The sequence below is a fragment of the Saccostrea cucullata genome, unplaced genomic scaffold (genome assembly GCF_032062105.1).
Source record: "Saccostrea cucullata isolate Sc308-1 unplaced genomic scaffold, CSIRO_AGI_Scuc_v1 ctg2878, whole genome shotgun sequence".
Classification (NCBI taxonomy): Eukaryota; Metazoa; Mollusca; class Bivalvia; order Ostreida; family Ostreidae; genus Saccostrea; species Saccostrea cuccullata.
Genome location: NW_026935011.1, coordinates 32,910 through 49,924, shown reverse-complemented (window position 1 = coordinate 49,924; position 17,015 = coordinate 32,910). Strand labels below are relative to the sequence as shown.

General features: G+C 33.0%; 1 long non-coding RNA gene across 1 annotated transcript; it reads right to left on the bottom strand.

Annotated features, from left to right (window-relative positions):
• Positions 1 to 6,235: 6,235 nt before the first annotated feature.
• On the bottom strand, positions 6,236 to 10,717 carry LOC134241702 (uncharacterized). The gene is made up of 3 exons (XR_009986714.1): positions 10,623 to 10,717; positions 8,768 to 8,802; positions 6,236 to 6,322 (listed from the first exon to the last, which is right to left on the bottom strand). It is a non-coding gene; the product is annotated as an uncharacterized LOC134241702 (long non-coding RNA).
• Between the last annotated feature and the right edge of the window lie 6,298 nt (positions 10,718 to 17,015).

The following is a 17,015-nucleotide window of genomic DNA, read 5'->3' as shown; positions in this document are numbered from 1 at the left end:
TCGTTTTGAAAATTTTTAATTATTTCTAAAATTAAAAAAGTTTCAGGGGCAATAACTCATCTAAGAGGTCACAGAATACTTTCTCAATGAATAGATTCCAGAGTCCTCTCAATTAGTCGAAGACTTTAGTGAAGGTTTCATATTTCTACGGTTTACGGTTTCGAAGGAGTAGCGATAACAAGGTTTTCCGCACAAAGGGCTATAACTTCTAATAGGGTCAATCTTACGCAATACTAATTGAATCTTTAAAATAGCTTTAAAAGTACATACTAATGATGCCAAGACAGTTTGTATATGTTAAAAGACAAAAAAAGATATAAAAAGAGCTTAATTTCTAAGTTTTGGAATGACCTTGACCTTTGACCTTTACATGAATTTTAAGCTCAAAGGTCAATGAATCTTATGCAGTTGGGCTCATGTCTCTATACCTTCTCGTTTTGAAAATTTTTAATTATTTGTAAAATTCAAAGACTTTCAGGGGCAATAACTCATTGAAGAAGTCACCGAAGACTTTCGCAATGAATAGATTCCAGAATCCTCTCAATTAGTCAAAGACTTTAGTGAAGGTTTCATATTTCTACGGTTTATGGTTTCGCAGTAGTAGCGATAACAAGGTTTTCCGCACAAAGGGCTATAACTTCTAATAGGGTCAATCTTACACAATACTAATTGAATCTTTAAAATAGCTTTAAAAGTACATACTAATGATGCCAAGACAGTTTGTATATGTTAAAAGACAAAAAAAGATATAAAAAGAGCTTAATTTCTAAGTTTTGGAATGACCTTGACCTTTGACCTTTACATGAATTTTAAGCTCAAAGGTCAATGAATCTTATGCAGTTGGGCTCATGTCTCTATACCTTCTCGTTTTGAAAATTTTTAATTATTTGTAAAATTCAAAGACTTTCAGGGGCAATAACTCATTGTCGAAGTCACCGAAGACTTTCGCAATGAAAAGATTCCAGAATCCTCTCAATTAGTCGAAGACTTTAGTGAAGGTTTCATATTTGTACGGTTTATGGTTTCGAAGGAGTAGCGATAACAAGCATTTCTTGCGAAAGGGGCAATAACTTTGAAAGCGGTCAGAGTTCATACGCGTTGGGTCAAATTTGATCCTAACTTTTAATGATCTTTACGATGAACAAAATTTTTTTTCGATAAACGTCGAAACAAAAAATCAGCGGAAGAAAAATAAGAATAATAATAAACATAAGCAAATCAATAGGTCTTTCCACAGAAAGGTGGAAAGACCTAATAATAATAATAAACAGAAGAAAATCAATAGGTCTTTCCACAGAAAGGTGGAAAGCCCTAAAAATGCAACAATTGTGATAAGAAAAAGCTCGAGTAGGGATACTTTGAGTAAAGCTCATTCAATTATACCCCGCCTTATATATGATTACAACTGTATAATGGCAAAGTGCATATTTTGCCATGGGAAACGCCAAATAAGTGCCAGATTAAAAAGTAAAATAGGAGGTCCACAATGACATTATGTAACACACAATCTGAAAGAATCTAAAATTTTATTCAAGAAAGAGTTGCGGATAAGAAGTGGGTACACTCAAATATTATAGAAAGAATGACAGGTTTTTTTTTCTCTATGGCCGACCCGAAATATGTGTCCGATCAAAAATTTCGAGATTCACAATGGCACTTTGTACATGTAACAAACATTGTGTGAAAGTTTCATTAAATTTCCTTTGATGGTATAGGAAGAGTTGCAGATAAGAGATTGGTACCCTAAAGTGTATCAGACAGACACCCCAATCACTATATACAGTCCCGCTTTCAAACCGGGCAAGTGGTTATAAAATGCAGCACACTAAAAAGCACTAAAATTCAAAACGAGTCAATCTATAAAAATTACATATCCTCAGATCACTTTCTGTCATAATGAAGTATCCATATAATAATGCTTTAATTTGGTCTCAAATCATGAAACTGCCATATATGTACAGCATTGCATTGTATAATGTGAAAATGTACATAGTCATTATCAAAAATAAAACCTTAATATATCACATTGCTCACCTGAGTAACTTGGGTGATGCAGTTCTGTACCAGATTTCCCTTCTTGCTATTCCTATCGTACCCCTACCTTCTCCCCTTACATGAATTTGATACTTTAGAATCTACACTACCCGAGGATGCTTCCACATATATATGTTTCAGCTTTCCTATCTAGTGGCTCTTGAGAAGAAGATTTTAAAAGATTTGTTTTATATATTTTTATGTAAAACTTGGATTCTTTTAATTGTGGCCCCGCCTAACCCCTTGCGATCACATGAGCCTTCGGATCAATCAGGTGAGCTATTACAGGCAAAATATCAGAAATTATAACACTATAACAAAAGAATTATATCCCTTGATGAAAATATAACAGTTTTTTGTCAATTTTGTTTGTATTTGTATTGTAAATATCATACCCTTTTCCTCTGCTTGTAACATTCAAGGTTATGTACTGATCAGGATGTCTTCCTCTATTACCATTGCTGTTTTTTCTTACGTTTTGGTCTACCAGGGGACTAAATCAAAAATGATTTCGCTAGGGAAACTTCGATGTCAATTAAAGGTACCAAAGATTTGTTGAATTTTTCATAATTATCTATTTTCCTCTGTGTTCTTTTTAAGGAGGCTCATTACACCAATTTTTGATGACCTTTGTAATATGACCCTGATCTTTAACACGATTTAAAAATATATGTTTATCTGTAATGTGATGTCATGTTATATACAATGATAACTCAGAAAACGGGTTCATTTTGCATAAACAAAGAAGGATTTTTTTAAGCAAAAAGAAAAGGAAAAAGCAGACTTATCTTCGAAAAACAAGTACTTTGTATTGTCATAATGAAGCAGTGAGATCTATCAATCAATGACATGATTTTATGGAGGAAACTCGAGTTAAAATCTATAACTTTTTGAATTAGAAAAAAAAATATTTACTCGCAGTATTTACTGTGTTTGTGCTGATTTATATACTTGCTTTATTGATTTAAATATATTCTCTGGAAATAGCAAGCTTTATTCTGAATTTTAGATGTTAATGTTCAAATATTCCGTAGTGATTTGAGTCTTGTCTAATTAGGAAAGATAACTCTTGAAAGTGGATTTTTCAATTTGTCACGTTTAATTCATTAAAATACATTCTTTGTCTCTCCAGAGCTCAGTTTCCTGATATTTGATGCACTGATAACAAAGATAATGACATTACTTGCTTTTTTATTTGAGAAGAAACCCATTTTTACGAATACAATTAATATTAGATATTATGAGGAATATTCATTTGGTGTACTTGTATTAAGAATATGTCCATTATTTGACACTGAAAGTTCTGAACTTTTGGTACTTATAAAATCATTTAACTAAAATTTGAAAAAAAGTTAAATTTCACAAAAAATATTTATATCAATACCTCAATTTGAATATTTTACATCTACATAATAAGTTATGCTATAATGAAATCTAATATAAACTCTGGGTGTAATGAGCCACCTTAAGTCTCTTTAGGCATCATTACTACATCTAAATTAAACTGAGCTGCTCTGCGGTGGGCCGTAATGTCATCAAACGTTGCTATTTTTGGTGTGTTGTTTTCACCATTTTCACATACATTGTATCTAATGCTCAGAAAAACGTCACCATAGATTGAGGATGTAAAATAGGATAATTTCGAAACCCCATTCTTATCAATTTATCAATTTCGAAATTATACTCGTCTGTTCTCTAATGAGAGTTTGGTTTCGTATTTGATCTTTTATCCCCATTGACAAAATTGTCATGCTAATTGGTCGATGCATTAATTGGTTAATCGCTAATCCTAATTGACTGCTCTGTTACACGACCTATGGTGCGTTCCCTCTCATCGTTATACTGAATTCGGGGTTAGCATTTGGTGTTCGCTTTGGGCCCGCTCCGGGTTCGCTCGAAGTTAGCTCTTGGGAACCCTGAGCGAACATTAAGCAGACCCAGAGAGCAAATCCAGGGTGTGCTCTGGGTTCGCTTTCTGTTAGGTTGTGTCCGGTTGGTACTGTAGATATGATTTATTGGTATCATTTTAATTTATTTATATTTGGATCAATATTAACGACTTAAAAGGAAATATCGCAATGTTTTATGTCAGATATTGTGCGATATAAAAGCAATTATCTGTATTTTACGAGAAAATTAATCTTAAGATAAACTTTTTTTCATATTGATTTACACAATCAATTCATTGTTTAGTTACCAAAAGGGACACAATTTAATGTTATTTTTCACACAAAATCATATATATATATATGATGAACAGTATTCAAGCTCAAAAGTCCATAAAACGATATAAAATTGGAGCAATATGATTCATTACCGCCGTATAAGTAAGAATTTTCATAGAATTTAAAAGTAGAGCAATACGAGTACATGTAGATGATAGATGTCTCAAATGGCCTCTTATAATAAATATCTTAATTTTGCTTTATATATAGTTTTAGTTTGCACTTTTATACATGTGAATTTTATTGGTTAATTTTCAAATTGATCAGAATTTCTTTTATTTAGAAATACATATGTATGACATAATAAAGTGCACGTTTTCCCGCCATTTTAGCATATTTTGTATAAAACTGCTTATTTTGAAGCATTTTTTTCAGGAAACATTGAAAACAAACTACAACAAATCTTACATTTTTACCAAAGATATATCTTTTATGATCGCAACGGACTTGTCAATTTGACGTCATATTGTAAAAAATTTAGCAGTTTGTATGCAGGAAGAGGCTGAACAAGTCACATTTTGTACAATGAAAAATGCCTTTTATAATCAAAATTCCCAGATAATAAAAAGCTGTGAACTTGGATGCTATATCTATTCTAATATCTTATTCTTATATCAAATATCGTCCTTATATTCGCTAGAAGAATGACACTGTCGTACTGTCGTGTATTGGTATATAGATTAATTGAGAAAAAAAAGGTTATAGAAGGGTCCAAATAAATTGGTTATTGCAAGGGCATACCCTGAATGTATCATGCCAATTTTTACACCTTTACTCAAAAAGCATTAAAATATTTGAAAAATGCTGCAAACCTGATAAAATCTTGCAAATAATTATATCAATACGTGTATTCATTGAAGTTAACCAAAAAATATTCAACTTGCGGTCAAACAAAGTTAACCTTATTATAGCAATTTTATAGTGGAATATATTATGTATAAGTTATTTTTTTATATAAAATACATGACGATAATCTTTATGTGACATGTATTATTCATATACAATATTTGTCATTTTATTGAATTCGTTATGTGACAAGTTTTAATTATGCTAGTTTTGTGTAACCCGGCTACGTGCACAGACGTAACTTTGCGCAAAAATTTCAAAGAAAATTACCCTCCATCCAACCCCAGAGCTGCCTCCTCACTTTTCAATTATTTTCACCTGCCTGGCCTATATTTTTTTGATAACCCACCTTTTTTGTGGACAGGTAGGTTGTGTTTGTAGGGTTTTGAGAAGTTTATTCTCATTTAATGTAGAATTATGCTTGTTTTGGGTTAGATTGCACACGACTTATTGAAGATAACACTTTGTTTGTCATTTTTCTAATCCTTTTTGACCCCCATTATTTATACAAGTATCACATTCGTCATTTTTCGAATAAATGACATTTTTTTAATTCAACACTGTGTTACTTGTTCTGCCTTTCTGGTAAAAAAAAAGAAGCTTATTCAACTCGGCAAGATATTAAAACAACCAACTGAGCATAAATTTAGATTTTGAGCACTTTTCACAAAGTACATGTAGTGTTGAAAAGAATTAGAAATTAAATGTAAATTTCTAACTTGTTATGCTCTTGCAATACTTAAACTTATAAATGACCTCAATACTGTAAGTAAATTTGCTTAAATCGTGTGACTCTGACATCACGTGACAAGTCTAATAAGTAATTTTAATGTGCTAGACATGAAGTATCCATATCTGATGTACATAATGCTCGAATATTATTTCACAGTAGTTCTGAAGTTTCCTTTTCGCTTTTTCTTTACTTTTTTATTGAGGAGTAAAGAAATAGGTCTGATACATAAGATGAACACTTACCTCGGTTTGCTATGTATCTATGTTTGTCCTCTTAATGACAATTTAAGTGCTGAACTTAAGAAACAATGATCATGAAGGTAATACGGTTGCCTGCTTTGTCATTCAAGGAGCAATGTATATTGACTGTCATTAAAATAAACTTACTCATCGTACTTCGTGTTTCCTTCAGTAAGTTTGTGGAATTTTCCACCTATTGTTTCCTCACATTCATTACAACGCATTTCTACCCAGGGTTGGCCGCACTAAAGATTGAAACGAAACATGAAATCTACAAGTATTTGAATAATACATTTAAATGAATATTGTATATCAAAATCAACTAAAAATTATAAATGTACGACATGTACCATTAAGAAGTTAATGAAGGATGTTTGTGAAAAGTTATTTTGCATAGAGGTTAAGAAGCGAACGTTAAATCTGTAGGCATCTTTAATTTACTAGATCTTGACCTTAAGTCATTTTCAGAAAGATTTTGAATCGCTATGGGAAACGAAAAGGGAATGGTTCGGAAACTTAGTGCATTACTTATGATGTAGTGTAAAAAAAAAAACGACCCAGACTTCATGTTATGATATAAAAATTGTTCAACATTAAATTACCGATATTTACACAGTGAAGTTACCAATACTGTTCGAAACAAAATTATATAATGCATATAATTTTTAGCTTAAAATATTATTGTTGCGATTGTGATGCGTTGCAGCAGACTAAAAGTTAATAAAAATGTAATTAAACGCATATTAAACGAATATTGCGTCAAATTTGCAATTGCTTCCCCTCTTATACACTTCTTTAGAAGAGTTTATTCACTTTACTGTAAATTTTGAATCATTTGTGCTAAACCTATTTTAGTACTCTATAAATAATTAGTTAATGTTGGCATTTTGAAATGCCCTGTCTGGTTAGAAGATGGTAGAATTTTGTGTTTCTTACATTCATTGTATGATGTAGTATTAAGTATCAGTCACAATATCCAGCGATGAGGTATACGATGAGAAACCGATGCGTTTTTTTGATGAAAATGGCATGGTTGCCGGCCGGGCACTACTAGTGATCGGACGGTGACTGAGGCAATTTTGCGAATCGGTGGGGTCATCGGTAGGAAATAATTCTTAGTTAAAATTCAGCGATGTCTCCAACGATGCCTCACATCGCTCCTCATCGGTAACCCATCATTAACACATCTTTCAAGGATCGGCCGATGTATGGCCGAGAATCGTCCAATATCCGTTGAATCAGAGGTCATCGGGGGGTTGAGTGGTGTTCAACAGATAACTGTCGATCACCGGTAGATTTTCGACCAAACATTGGCCCGTAGTCGACCGATGTACTAGCAATGTTCACCAATGTATGACCGATGTAATATACATCGGCGGATTATCCTGGAACATCGTTTTTTGATTAGCAATGCATCGCTAGGCCTTTGTAAGTCCAGCCGGCTACCACGCCATTTTTATCATAAAACGCATTGGTTGCCCATCGTATACCCATCGCTGGATAATGTGACTGATACTTTAAGGATTAGTAGGCCGACGTGGACCGATGTTGGGGCATCGCTAACACCACGGATTAAATATAAGTCACATTATCCAACGATGGGGTATACGATGAGAAACCGATGCGCTTTTTGATGAAAATGGCGTGGTTGCCGGCCGGGAACCACTAGTGATCGGACGGTGACTAAGTCTTTTTTGCGAATAGGTGGGGTCATCGGTAGGAAATAATTTGTAGTTAAAATTCAGCGATGTCTCCAACGATGCATCACATCGCTCCTCATCGACAACCTATCATTAACACATCTTTCAAGGATCGGCCGATGTATGGCCGAACATCGTCCAATATCAGTTGAATCTGAGGTCATCGGGGAGTTTAGTGGTGTTCAACAGATAACGATCGATCATCGGTCGATGTTCGACCTAACATTAGCCCGGAGTCGACCGATGTACGAACAATGTTTACCAATGTATGACCGATTATACGTCGGCCGATTATCCTTGAATATCTTTTTGGGATTAGCAATGCATCGCTGGGCCTTTGTAAGTCCCACCGGCAACCACGCCATTTTTCTCATAAAACGCATTGGTTGTCCATCGTATACCCCATCGCTGGATAATGTGACTGATACTTTAAGGACTAATTGGCCGATGTGGACCGATGTTGGGGCATCGTAAACACCACGGATTACTACCGATTACCACCGGTCTACGGCTACCGGTCGGGAAATGTGACCTAGGCATTACTCCTAAAATATTATATTTTAAACAAAAAGACTTGTAGTGTTTGTATACTTTGATTAAATTGCTAGAAATTGGCATTTTCCTATATAATCCTATAGTAAATGATCCTGTATTTTAAGACAGTCCCTCAAAAATACATGGACAGTAGAATTCCTCCAAACCTTGCATGTACTCTGCATTTATTGTAAGTTATATATGGTATAAAACGAAGAAAGAAACTGGTTTTCCAATGGTGTTAAAAATTCTAAGAAAAGAGAATTTTGGCAGAGGTTGATGAAAGGTGTGGCTGTCTTTTGAAGGTTTTTTTCTTTAATTTTTTTTCAAAAGTTATCAGTAAAACACAGTTTTGGAATCTTAATAAGCAATTGTTTAAATTTTCTTAAACTATTTTTTTTTATAGTTGCCTTACGCACTTGAAAGAGTATTTGCCTGATTACTAGTATTACTTACATTTCCAAGAACGTATGGGTGACCATTTGGACACACTGAAACAAAAAAAACTTGAAATTAAGTGAATTTAAAAATAAAATTTTAAGATAACAATTCCTTTGAAACGCACAAAATTTTCACATTATTTAAAAGGTATATTCAAAATATTGAAAATCATTAATTAAAATGTATGTTCAAAATATTTGTAGTTGCATATGAATCAAAATTTCACTTGATCCGAATTGCAAGTAAAATGTATTCTCAATTTAAAAATTATGGAGTTTTTTAGATTTTTTTCTTTTTGTTAATGTTAAAAGCATGTTAAAACACATTGGTTGTCCATCGTATACCCCATCGCTGGATAATTTGACTGATATTTTAAGGACTACTTGGCCGATGTGGACCGATGTTGAGGCATCGTTAACACCACGGATTACTACCGATTACCAACGGTCTATGGCTACCGGCCGGGAAATGTGACCTAGGCATTATCCAGCGATGGGTATACGATCGATGGGCAACCAATGCGTTTTATGAGAAAAATGGCGTGGTTGCCGGCCGGACTTACAAAGGCCCAGTGATGCATTTATAATCATAAAACGATGTTCCAGGATAATCGGCCGATGTATATTACTTCGCTTATACGTTGGTGAACATCGTTCGAACATCGGTCGACTAAGGGCCAATGTTTGACTGAACATCGACTGATGATCGGCCGTTATCTGTTGAACACCACTCAACCCCCCGATGACCTCAGATTCAACAGATATTGGACGATGATTGGTAATACATCGGCCGATCCGAGAAAGATGTTTTAATGATGGGTTGCCGACGAGGAGCTTTAAAGGACATCTTTGAAGACATTACTGATTTTTAACTACGAATTATTTCCTACCGATGACCCCATCGATTCGCAAAATGGCCTAAGTCACCGTCCGATCACTAATGGTGTCCGGGCGGCAACCACGCAAAAAAGCATCGGTTTTTCATCGTATACCCCATCGCTGGATAATGTGTCTGATACTTACTCGTGGCGGCCGATCATCTTCTTTCAGCCGGCAAGACCAGACGAATTTAGTCGCCCGACCATTTGCTTAAATGTGACCTAGGCATTACTCTCTTATAGTAATTATTATAGTTGTTATTATACTTATTGTCGCTTCTGCGAGAAAGAAAAAATAGAAATGTTAAGTTTCGAGTAAGGAATTGATCCTTACGTGGTTGGATCGAAATCACTTTAGGTAGTGAAGATCGGTTCTTCGTATATTAATGTACAGATGTATAAATCGAGGTCCCGGATCGCAGTAGGTGTTGGTACGAAAATAATTTCTCCTTGCTCAATCATCCCAAATGCCGAATATATCTATTTAAAAATACAGTCCTCCACTGGCTAGTGTCGGAGTCTCCACATGCGTAAAAATTCTCAAAAGGGGTATTGAGTCTCGTTTTGTCCGCCATCTCTCATGTCGAGAGTTTGATGATATTATAGTCGGTGCATTGATAGTCATACTATTATTATTTTTATGTTTATTATATCTTTTTTTTTAAATTTAATGGGTACTTTTGGTATGCGTGTTGTGTTTTTGCATGTATGCTGATTTTCTTTGCCTTCTGTTTTTGAGAACTAACCTTGTTTGCCCATGCCCTTTGCTTTTTCTCAGAGTAAAGTTTCAGCGATGGAATAAATTTCATGACATTATCACAAATTGTAAAAAGTTGGCTTAGGATAAAAAAAAGAATGTTTTACTAATTGACTTATCTTATATAACATATTTACTAAAAAAAATGAAGAGGTACATAGTAGATGTTCTGGGTATTTCTAGAGCTGAACTGAATTTAACACTCGAAAAAAATTGTTTTGAAAAATGATACTTACAATACATTGTAAGATCCTCCAACTTTGTACGTTGCTTGTTGTGTTTGATAAGTTGTTGAGCAAATTCATCAGCGTTGTCCAGCGGCATAGTTGGTAAAAATGTATTCTATAATAAAACATATTGCTATACAGCATAATCAGTGATGCTTATTTAATTAATAAGCGGCCATCTCTGTTTTGATTTCGGTCTCGTGCACTTAAAGATGTCACGAGTTATTCTTTCCAATATTTAAATAAACACAAACAGGAATTGAAGAGGAAGGCGAGGAAGGGCATATGCGAGATGTTTAATTTTCAATTTCTGGTGACGCGATAGAAAAATAATACTTTGTGACACTTTAAACTTTTTACTCTTTTGGAGGTAAACTTTGCTTTGCTCATTTATTGTATTGTTTTATGGACTTTGATATTGAGCATTGTTCGTAATCTCTATATTCTTTACGCTGTGAAATGTGCTAAAACCCTACATGCACTCTGAATGAACGCTATACGCTCACTTCATAGTTTACAAAGAATGTTTCATAGTTTGAACGAAACACTATAAATGGTTGACACAAAATGGTTTCTAATGCACGATTTACACGAAATTCAGTACGAAACGCTTTGTACACGATCCCTATTTGCTTTTTACACGATTTTCGCACGTTTCAAAATCTGGTCTCGATTTCAATCTTCTTTTGGACATTTTTTTGATTTCTTACTGAATAATGATGGATTAGTTAAAAATCGCTTGATTGTTTTAAGTGCTTAATTTTGTACAGATTGTCAGGGAAAACCAAAACAAGAGGAAACACAGCTACTGGCAATAACGAAAGACGCTGTCACTGAAGTCCTCAGATGTGAATTTACCTAATTTGTTGAATGACATTGAATTTTTTTTTTTTATAATTTCGGAATGTGCCCCTGAGGGAAAGAGATAAAGGAAAACTAAAGTACATCCATGAAATCCCGTTTTTTAAGGCTCATTAAACTCTTTTGCAAAGAAGAATCTTGACGTTATCATCCATTCGCCGAAAGACGATACCACACATGATATAAAATCTCATTTTTACATGTATTTTGTATATTCTAACATTTATTCATTCAAGATTTGCTAGGTATTTTAAAAGACAAATTGTCAACATTTTACCGAATGTCTCGAATAGTTGAGACTTTAATAAAAATAGGCCATGTTCTTTACAATGGGAAGTCTAACAAACGAGGGTTGTCCGTAAAGTTCGTGGACAAGCTAAAATTTAAATAAAAATATTGTCATTGAAATTTATTATTAACATATTCTTAATCCTATACGAAATGGGAATTACAAAATGTAAAATTATAATCAATTTCAAACATATAATTACAATAATGGCTTCATTATTAGACTTGGTATGGTGACCCGGAGCACTGCAATATTTTGATTAAAAATTTATTTATTACTTTATATTTGCATATCCATTGCTCTCTCCCACTATGAACCTGCAGCCAGCAACTGCGTTCATAGGACTATAGACGCAACTGCTTCTGCTATGAGTGCAATTGCTCTAGCTCACTCGTGTAGAACAAGTTCTACTACACAAATATACCATGTTGAGAAGTATATATATGAAGTGTTTCGTAAAAACACTAAAAATAAGTTTATAATAATATTTTTTGGAAAAAAAGAAATTCAGACTATTTAAAATTGCTGATTTATATCTTTAAAAATTTAATGCCAGCAGAGCAATTGCTATTCATAACGCCATGTTCACTGAATAACGTTGTTTATTTCTTAAATAAAGATCATTTGTATTTTGTAAAATTCCGCGGATTTTTGGATTGTTTTTATATTATGAGGTTGACAAAGGTTACATTTTTAAACCTGCAAAATTTGAACGTTCATAGTTTAGAAATGGCTGAGAAATCGAGGTTAAAATCTATTCAGACAGGATCGGGATTGTTCAACCTTTTCGGAAAAGGTGGAGCAGAGAGCAGCGATAAAATTCTGTTTAGACATCAGAAAAACGCCAACAGAGACCCATAAATGCTGTAAACAGTCGGGAAAATATATTTTAAAAACCGTTCTTAAGTATTGAAGTGGAATATATAATTTTCGGACTGAAGAAACAGTTTACAGGATGACATGCGTGAAGGAAGACCGTCATTCCGACATTTACAGTACTGTAAAAATGAATTTGTAAGTTAAACGTGATCATGACTTTTTCGTATTTCAATAAATAAAATCGTCTTTACACGGACAGAGGTTGGATGATTGCAGGGTATGAGACATGCATTGTTAAATATTATTTTACGAATGAAATCTGCACATTTTTATGACTGATTAAAGCGACATAAGAAATGTATTGAGTTAAACGGTAACTATATTGAGGAAATTTACATGTGCTCGTTTAGCTTTTGACGTCGGAAATCGTCAAAAATGTTCGTTTCAGTGCTCCGGGTATGAGTGTGTGTCTTTTTTATATCTGATATAAATATAACTAATTGTGCTTTGTTTTTGTTGAAAACTTGCATATCTATAAAATAAAGCATGAATTTAATGAAAATAATAGTTTCATATATTTTGTCAATGTTTGTCAGTAATAATCAATGTTGTCCACGAACTTTACGGACAACCCTCGTATATACAGTGATTCAGCAATTTTTGACATACACTTAGCACACAGGTCAAATTATCCTTTCAAATACCAATGCAAATTTATCAAGGCGGTTAACAATTTTCTTCAAACAAGTCTATGCTCTTTTTCCTAAGGTCATCATTTTTGTAGGCTGAAAAGCAAACTGTGAACCAAATGTAAAAAATCTTACGTTTTCACAACAAATTACTAGTCGTTCTGTCATTTTGGTGTTTTAGAGATGCTATAGGCTACACGTATATATATATTTTTTTTTACATTGGAACAAATTTTAAAAACTTCCTCCTTGAAATAAATTGTTATAAATCGAAAGCATTTGTCATATTGGAAAATTTAAAATTTCTTTAGTTAAGCACTTCTTTAAAGATTTTTATCTTATATATCTAATATTTATAAGATATTACACAACTATTTTTTGGAAAAAAATAACATCTCTTATTTTATATTCTAACAGTGAAACGATTCATAAAAAGGCGGATACTGGTTCAACCCTGTTATTTTAATAAATTCCATTCCTTATAATTTATATTCAATTATTCAGGAGAGTTAAAAGGAATAACAATTCTAATTAAAATTTGCTTCAATTTGTACGTGTTTTCAATGTAATGTTTATCGGATCAATAAGTTGGCATAAGTTACTGTTATGTAAGAAAGGCAGGTGATACAACATACTAGTAGTTTGATTTTTTTTATCCATTTAATTAAATGACACATTACAACCAAAAAAATTTATTAAAGAACATTTATAAGTAGGATTCGGATTGAGAAATGTACTTGAAGGATGCTTTAGAATATGACAGAACTGATAAACACTCTTAATGGGCGATATCGTTTGTACTTAAAATAACTGGAAATACCAAAAATCTATTCATTTAACTATTCATTTAAATTTTCGCTAATAAGGAAAGAAAATACATACACACTTAAAAAAAATAAATAAATAACAACAGTCATGTTTTAATGAGTAAAATGGACATGTTTCATATGGCAAGTCAAACGTTGCAATATTCGATATTTTCCATTTGTATTGTATAATTTTCCATTTGTATTGTATAATTTTTATTTGTATTGTATAATTTTCCATTTTTATTGTATAAGTTTTCATTTATATTGTATAAGTTTTCATTTATATTGTATAATTTTCCATTTGTATTGTATAATTTTCAATTTGTATTGTATATTTTTCCATTTGTATTGTATAATTTTCCATTTGTATTGCATAATTTTCTGTTTGAGTTGTATAATTTTTTCTTTTTATTCCATAATTTTCATTTGAATTGTATAATTTTCATTTGCATGTATAATTTTTCATTTGAATTGCATAATTTTTTATTTCTAATGTAAAAAATTCATTTGTATTGTATAATATTTCATTTGCATTGTATCCGACGGATTGTTTATTTTGGTTTGTTATCAAGGATTTCATTGGTTTAATCTAATCATATTTCGGATTTGGTAATACCCGAGATGTTCCGGGAAGTTTATACGTGTAATCCAGTCTGTGCATAAACTAGCTTGCCTCTCTCATCCTCGATCGATATACAGGTGACCAGTAGTGTGAAGGGTTGAGCTCCGTGGCTATTAATTATAACGGCCGATGTCTCTGCACTCTAATAGGTGTCGGAACCGAATGGGGGGCCTGAAGGGGGGGGGGGGGGCTTAGCCCCCCTTTTTTTGCAAAAGTAGACATTATATAAGCATTGAAAATTGGGATTTACCTTTTTTTGATTGGTTTAGCCCCCCTTCCCACTTTCGATTAGCCCCCCCCCACTTTCTATTTGCTTCCACCGCCCTTGCTGTGATCTGTTTTGGTTTCTGTCTCCGGGAATGAGCGCAGCTCTATACACTACTAGTCACCTGTCTGTATATCGAGCATGCGACAGGCAAGCTAGTCTATGTTTAGACTTGATAACACGTGTAGACTAACTAGACTTACCGGAACATCTCGGGTATTACCTAATCCGATATGTGATTAGATTAAACCAATGAAATCCTTGATAACAAACCAAAATAAACAATTCGGCGGATACAATGCAAATGAAAATTTATACAATACAAATGGAAAATATAGAATACAACTGAAAAATTATACAAAACAAATGATTTTTTTTACAATATAAATGAAAAATATACAGTGCAAATAAAATTTATACAATACAAATGAAAAATAATACAAATGGAAATTATATAATACAAAAGGAAAATTATACAATACAAATAAAAATTATACAATACAAATGGAAAAGTATACAATACAAATGGAAAAGATCGAAGTTTGCAACGTTTGACTTGCCATAGTTTCACTGTGTAGTTTGTAATTTTCTATTTAAATTTTTCACAATAATGGGATTTGAAGCAAAAAATATTTGACGGTATATATTTGAAATAACAATATTAACATTACTGCGATCAGATATATTGAAAAACAGACTTTGGTTTTCGAATGACTCAAACTTTTCCTTTTTAAAAATATATTGCATTAGTGTTAAACAGCATAATACATTTAAATTCACCTGCATTGATTGAGGATCCTCTGCCATTTTTATAAGAGGAGTCAAGAGACCTCTGTTTGATTGTATGACAAAGAAAAAATGGTAAAGAAGACACACAATGTTTTGTTGATTCATGTCCAGTCCTTCCGATAGTTTCAGTCTGCTTTCGTCGTTCCATACCCGGTTTTCACATAAAGATCTAATAAGGTCACTCTACAAAAACAAATATTCGTTAAAAAGTATTTTTTTTTTTTGTCTATTAAAGAAGTTGTCAAATGTCAAGACGTATAATTTAAGCAGTATCGCTTTTCAACTAACCTTTCTGGAAAGCGATGGCAAGGAGCATAGATAAAGACAAATGTCGTTCACAATCTAAAATGAAATATGCTTAAGATATAAACATATGTTATGCTCTAAAGTCCAATTTAACATCTACATATCTTTTAAAGACCAACCATTGCGAAATAATTCCGAAAAAGTCCTTTCAGTTTATTTTGAAGATGTCAATCTTAAGGATCGTACATGGACTTTGAAATTTCACTCAGGTTGCAAACACAATACATTTGCAAAGGTATGTCATTACAATTTTCCCATTATGTTTACTTCAGCTTGAACAAAATCGAGATATGAATTGTTTTAGTCAGCTTCAATGTTGTCCAAGAATGTTCTTGGAGAAACTTACAAACCCTAACTAAGACTTTAAAAAAATGACATACACCAATCCTAGTTTTACTTAAACATTTCCACTGGGTCATTATTTCGCGGAATCACAATAGCAGTTTAATCTGCAAGTAAAAAAAATACGCAGTGCCCTGGCTTTACAAATTACTATTGTTTTGATCAAATGCACGACAATTCGGAGCATACTTGGTGTTTTCAAAGATCAACTTTTCTAGAACAACAATCAAATTACTCAAAATAACATATGTATACGGTACGTTCGAATTTTAATACCCGCCAGTTCAGATCACGCTAGAAAAGACAATTAAAAATTGTATAAAGAATATTTTTCTGAGTGTTGCACTCACTGGAAACATGTAGTTAATAAACATGTACGTCTACAATTATCAACATAGAACACACTGAAGCCTATTCGATTTGTCAATGCACAGTAGTCTGTTCAAACAAACGGTTCAACCCTTGTTCAAGGCTTCGGGAAATCGAGGAGGATTGTCTGATCTTGTGCTGTCAAGCGTAAATGTGATTTTATTGATATAACTGATTTTGGTTCCACTGAATTATTCAAAGGTGCATAGAAACAGATTTAAAGCTAATATTTTCAAGAATTT